Source organism: Dipodomys spectabilis, unplaced genomic scaffold, assembly GCF_019054845.1.
Source record: "Dipodomys spectabilis isolate Male_0828 unplaced genomic scaffold, ASM1905484v1 ptg000173l, whole genome shotgun sequence".
In the NCBI taxonomy this organism is placed as follows: Eukaryota; Metazoa; Chordata; class Mammalia; order Rodentia; family Heteromyidae; genus Dipodomys; species Dipodomys spectabilis.
This window is the reverse complement of record NW_024870850.1, coordinates 1,245,971-1,252,785: the sequence shown is the minus strand read 5'-3', so window position 1 is coordinate 1,252,785 and position 6,815 is coordinate 1,245,971. Positions and strand designations below refer to the sequence as shown.

At 37.3% G+C, this 6,815-nt stretch overlaps 1 pseudogene; it reads left to right on the top strand.

Annotated features, from left to right (window-relative positions):
• Positions 1–609: 609 nt before the first annotated feature.
• On the top strand, positions 610–6,566 carry LOC122119860 (annotated as a pseudogene).
• Positions 6,567–6,815: the final 249 nt, after the last annotated feature.

The window sequence follows — 6,815 nt, the reverse complement described above, 5'->3', positions numbered from 1 at the left end:
GTCATGTGTGAAAGTTAGATTTAAAATATGAACCATGTAATATGAAATAAATATGGCACACATATATATAGCCTCTTACACACACACACACACACACACACACACACACATATATATATATATAAGATATATATATATATATATATATATATATATATGAGAAATCTGGTGAAAGTATGGTATACAAGGGGTGAAAGTCCATGCTGTGTCTTATCTAATAAAAATAAACACCAGAGAGCTGAAACATATCTTGTCTGAGTCAAGTAGGTGTTGATGGAAAAAGGCAGAGGAAAATGGAATGGAAGGGTGCAAAAACAACACAATATTCAATATACATGAATGAAAATGGAATTAGGAAAGGTGAGGAGTGGGTGGAGATGACATTGATGGGAAGAATTGATAAAAAAATTGTGACAAAAATCAGGAGACATTTAACAGTAAATTCATATATTATACAACAATTGAAAAACAAATTGTTTTTTCAAAACTAAAACAAAACCTACCTTCTGCCTGCTTAAACTTGTTCCTAACATATTTGAAGCCTGAAATTTTGATGGATGATAATCTTCTCATTCATGAAGCATACAATTTTTTTCTCTTTAGCTTACCATGGGGCCTTTTGATCATGCTCTGTGTGACCATCACAAGTTTCCTGCTCTCTATCAGATAGCCCCGAAGGACACATCAATAGCCACTGCCATGGTCTCCTTACTGCTTTATTTCAGCTGGAGCTGGGTAGGACTGTTGACCTCACAGGATGAGAATGGTTCATGGGTTCTTGCTGAATTGAAAGAAGAGATGACCAAGAACAGAGTTTGTGTGGCCTATGAGCTACTGATCTCAAGCAAAGACACATCACGTATATTCAAATTAATGGAAGTTTATAGCAAGATAAATAAATCTTCAGCAAGTGTCCTCATTATATATGGTGATAATGAATCACTACTAGATTTCATGGTGTATATTGAGCAACTTTTAATCAAAGGCAAAGTTTGTATCATGAACTCACAGTGGGATTTAACAATGAGAAGGAAATATTTCATTCTAGGCTCATTGCATGTTCCTCTTATTTTTTCACAACATCATGTAGATGTTTCTGGAGTCACAGATTTTATCAAAGCAGTAAACCCTTCCAAATACCCAGAAGACATTTTTCTTGCTAGAATGTGGCTTCTGTCATTTAATTGCTCATATGCTGACTCTGACTGTGTAACATGGGACAACTGTCCTCAAGACGCCTCTTTGGATTGGTTGCCTAGGTGTATTTTTGACATGACTATGTTTGGAGAAGGTTACAATATATACAATGCTGTGTATGCTGTGGCCCAGGCTCTCCATGAGATGCTTCTTCATCAAACAGAAGTTCACACAATGGGAAATAGAAAAGGAACAGTGCCTTCCCCTGCACAGGTAATTTCATCTTTGTTCAATGGCATACACCATGAGCAAAGGCACTTCCTAGAGCATGTCATTCTATGAAATTAAATGTTTCAGGTGTTTTCCCAAACCCAGGAAATTATTTTCTTTTGAATATTATGAGATCTTATAGACATATATTCAAATGTGTTTCAGAAAAAAAAAACTTGCCAATAACAAAAATAAAATGTATTCCTTGATTATGTAAATTATTTTTATTTATACAGAGGCTTGAAATGAGGGCGAGGGTCTTTTACCTGGGTCCCTTGTGACTTAGGATAGCACTCTACAACTTGTGCTATACCAGTACTTCTAGTTTTTTTCTGAGTAATTTATTGGAGACAAGTCTTGTGGACTTGCCACGGACCGGCTCTGTCGGGACGACGGAGGACACCTAGTGGAGGAACTGGAATAGGTGAGGAGATGGCAAACAGACAACTCACACACAAGAGGAGTGGATGCTGAGTGCGATTTAATGCAGAGGATAACAAACTTTTATAGCAAAAAGTCTCCATAAGAAAGGGCAAAAGGTTACATAATCTTGCTGCAGGGCTTCATTCTTGGGTGGTCACCAGCTGGTCGCCTGAAAGGGCAAAAGGTTCCACAATCTTGCTGCAGGGCGGGTGGTCACCAGCTGGTTGCCTGATAGGCACTTTTTTCCAGCTTATCTCTAAGAAATATAATGGGTTTCGATGTTTGTCACCAACTAACCATTACCTTATTTCTATAGAGGCCTTAACTGTCCCATAAGATCTTTCCTGTTCCTTCTTTAATAGTAAGGTCACGGAGGCCTAGATCTAGCAAGTCTCTTAGTAAATGAAAGAGAATAACAGGAAGTTCTTTCTCCTAAGTAGTTATCTCAGCAATTGCCATACATTCTTTCTGTTCTAGCCGCGCCTACAGCTTCTTGTAAATCTCTTACAGACAATTCCTTCTGCTGAAGTGACATCGTGAAACCCCCAATACTTTTATATTTACTTATGACTTGTCTATTAGCCTCCATAAGAGGGGCTTTCAGGGTAGCACTTAACTCTGGTGAGTTAGTCATATTTTTAAGACACTCATCAGATATTGGAGTCGTCAACACTCTTAAGAAAGAGCTTTGAATAAAGGAACGTTTAGCATGAGTAAGTACAATGAGCAGCAGAAACAGTAAAAGATTAATAGGCACTCTTATACAGTGAAGAAAAGAAAAGCAGAGACACATCTTTCCCAGGGGTTTGCCAGCCTTTCCAGGAGTAAGCCTCTTTGAAGCCCTATTCTCCGAGGTAGACTTCGGTGAAGTCCCAATACTTAGAGATAGGTCTCTATAAAGCCCCATTCTCTGAGGTAGACTTTGGTGAAGTCCGAATACTCAGAGATAGGTCTCTTTGAAGCCTCATTCTCAGGTCTGAAAGCTGGTTTCCCATGCTAAGCAGACTCCACCGGAGTAGGCGTGGCATGGACTTTTCAGCCCAGGCTGGATTTGAATGGCAATCTTCATATACCACCCTCTTGAATAGCTGGGATTACAGGTGTGAACTCACTGTCTTGTGATATCATTTCATTACAGCTAACCTCAATATGCTCATAGCAAATGTTGTGAAAACTTCAAATGCAGTTTTCTCTTAGGAGTTTCTTCAATAATAGCAAAGGAAGACCTGCTGAAAAGAATTTTCATATATTTTATAAATGATCATTTCATTCAACTTTGGTATTAAAAATTTAGCAAGCTCAAAGTATAGACCTTCATAAAAATAGTGCTTATGCCCAGCTGTACCTACACAACTGAGAAGTGTCCCATTCATGTCTATTTACAGCACATTGGTTTCTCTTGGGAAGAAAAGGCCTTCCCTTCCTTTTCTAAATGACCAGAATTCAAAAAGATTATTTTTATTCCTCCATAGATTTTATTTGTGATATTTCATTAGGTACTTCTCCTATTCATGAATTCAGAATCAGAGATTAAAGGCAATTGGAGCTTTTCATAGTTCAGGTTTTCTGTCTTAACTATGTGATGTACTTCACCATAAGATGAAGTATCTCTTTTAGCTGCACCCTTTTCTGAAAAACATCCACTTTTACAATCCTGCTGGAGATAAAGTGATTTTGGATGATGAAAGGAAATTGGATCCAGAGTATGACATTCTGAACATTTGGAATTTTCCGGAAGGTCTTCAATTTACAGTGAAAATAGGAAAGTTTTCTCCATATGTTCTCCATGGTAATCAACTGTCTTTATATGAAGATATGGTAGAGTGGCCCACAGGAACTGCAGAGGTGGGTTGGATCTAATCATAATAATTTTAAGGACAAATACATAAGGAAATATCATCCTTTAAATTTATACCTGAGTGCCAGCCACTTATTCCTATATTCCTAGCTACTCAGATAGCTGTGAATTGAATATCATGATGAAAAGTCAGCCAAAGCAGCAAAGTTTATGAGACTGTTATTGCCAATTAGCCACCAAAAATCTGGAAGTAGATCTGTGACTCAAGTAGTGCAAACTCAAGGCCATTGCTTAGATCTTGAGTTCAAACCCCAGGATCAGCACCAAAAAATTAAATATTTTAAATATTGATTTAGAATATTTTCATAAAATATAAATTATATCTTTCTGGTAGGTTCCCTACACCATGATAAAATACCTGAGGAATCACTTTATGTAGTGGAAGATTTTATTTTCTTCCTTTCTATGGGTGCTACTTTGGCATCTTTTGTGAGAGGAAACTTTGAAGATGTCTATAATAAGACATTCTTCATGGCCACTGAAAGCTTAGGCCTGGGGTTCACATAACCTTATAAAAATTATGTCCTCCTCCTTGCTTTGCCCCATGTCACAGATGAATAGGAGACAAAATACAATGACATGAATTCTCAAAAGTTCCATGGGGCTGTACATTAGGAGTTATTTGTTCATCATTAATTTCCAACTTTTTAAGATTCCATACTGTTCAATAGTTCAACAGGCTAGAAATCCATGTGTAGCATAAAAGTCTTTCAGAATAATGGGATATAGAATATATAACCTACTTCAATTAATTGACTGGACTTAGTTGCATAGAAACATTAGGCTTAATAATCTGATTCTTTAATACAACGGATTTTTGAAGAACTAGTTAAGAAAGTTTGAAGAGTTACTGACATATACCTGATTTTCCCCAGACTCCTCACTCTGTCTGCAGTAAGAATTGTGGTCCTGGATTAAGGAAATCTCATCAAGAAGGAAAAGCTGCTTGTTGTTTTGATTGTACCCTTTGCGCAGAGAATGAGATTGCTAATGAGACAAGTAAGTCTGTAACTTATTAAGAAATTTTTCCTTTCTCCCCAGTTTTCCTCAATGCAATAAAGTCAATGCAAAAGTTGTACATTTTGATTACATAGCTCATTTTACTTCTCTCTGTTAATAATTTTATTTTCACAAGTGGTAGTATTGCTAGTTGATATAGGACAGATCTTGAGCTTGGATAACATATTTTAGTGGTATTTTCTAGTCTACTGCAAGCCAAGTTATTTCATTAATCTCTCTTATTGTCTAGAGTCAAGACAAGTATAAACTCTAACATGAAATTAAACATAGTCTTAGTAAGACTGTGCTCACCTTAAAATTTACATTTTGTTCACACAGCACACATGGATATTGCAAATATTTTTTTCCTTCTGCCTAGAATTGTTTGTGTCACAAAGCAAGTATTCAGAAAAGTGGATTCACTTTAAGAAGTGAGCATTATTATGAAATGTCCAGGAGTGGTTATTTTGTTCCTACTGCTTCACAGATGAGTTGGAGAGAAAAATAGAATGAGATGAATCAAGGATGTGCCACAGGATAAAATTAATATTTTACAGAGACATGTAGGAAAATGTAAGCCATATTATTTACAATTTTCAATTGGATTGCAGAACAGGGTATAGTTCTGTTAAAAAAATGTTAGAAAAAAGTGTAGGAAATCACAAGTAGATTAGAATGCCTCAAATGTCACATTATCACACATTTGATAATTATTGAAAGAAAAAAGTTGAATACAACAAAAGGTTAAATAAAAAAGATTGAAATGGGAGGAAGTTATTGTTTAGACAAGAAATAATGTGGGTTTATGATACCTAATGTTAGGATTACATCTTACTTGTTAGGATTACATCCAAATAAACAATACCCTAATTTCTTTGAAGGAAAGGAGTTCACAACAAAAACTAATTGCACTTACACTTCTTACCAGATATGGAACAGTGTATTAAATGTCCGGATCATCAGTATGCTAACATACAGAGAAACAAGTGCCTCCTGAAAGATTCAAGTTTCCTGGCCATCAGAGATCCCTTGGGAATGGCTTTGGCCTGCATGGCTCTCTGCTTCTCTATGCTAACTGCTGCTGTTCTTCGGATATTCGTAAAACACCATGACACTGCCATTGTCAAGGCCAATAACAGGCTTCTCAGCTACATCTTGCTCATATCCCTCATCTTCTGTTTCCTCTGTTCCTTGCTTTTTCTTGGATATCCCAATACGGTTACCTGCATCCTGCAGCAGATCACATTTGGGGTTATCTTTACTGTGGCTGTTTCTACAGTCTTAGCCAAAACAGTGATTGTGGTTCTAGCCTTCAAGGCCACTTCTCCAGGAAGAAAGCTGAGGCGGCTGCTGGTATCAGGTGCTCCTAAATTCATTATACCCATCTGCACCCTGATCCAGGTGACCCTCTGTGGATTCTGGTTGGGAACTTCGCCTCCATTTGTGGACACAGATGCACATTCTGAACATGGCCACATAATCATCCTGTGCAACAAGGGTTCCCTCACTGCCTTCTACTGTGTCCTGGGATACCTGGGCTTCCTGGCTATGGCCAGTTTCACTGTGGCTTTTCTGGCCAGGAACCTGCCTGACACCTTCAATGAAGCCAAGTTCCTGACCTTTAGCATGCTGGTGTTCTGCAGTGTGTGGCTCACCTTCCTGCCTGTCTACCACAAGTGCCACAGGGAAGGTCATGGTGGCTGTGGAGGTCTTCTCCATCTTGGCCTCTGGAGCAGGGCTCCTAGGCTGCATTTTTGCCCCAAGGTGCTACAACATCTTGTTACTGTTTAATAGAAATTCTCTACATGGCTTCAGGGATAAAAGACTACATAGTAGAGAAAAATAGCTTTCTTATGTTAAAACTCATATGATTAATTAGTATATAGGTCTAATCTAAAGATACAGTAATTTCCCATTGTTATATTAGTTTGTATTGTGGAATTTTTACTTCAATGAATAAGGTCTTTTGCTCATTTTTCTAGTAGTGGTAGCCATAAGTGATGGTGCTCACTATTTAAATTTTCCTAATATAGTTTGGTTCCTCCTATTTAATCTTCATTTAATTATATTATCCCCTCTTTAAGAGTTTATGTTCACTCTTGTCTTTCTGAATCATTTTTCTAAATTT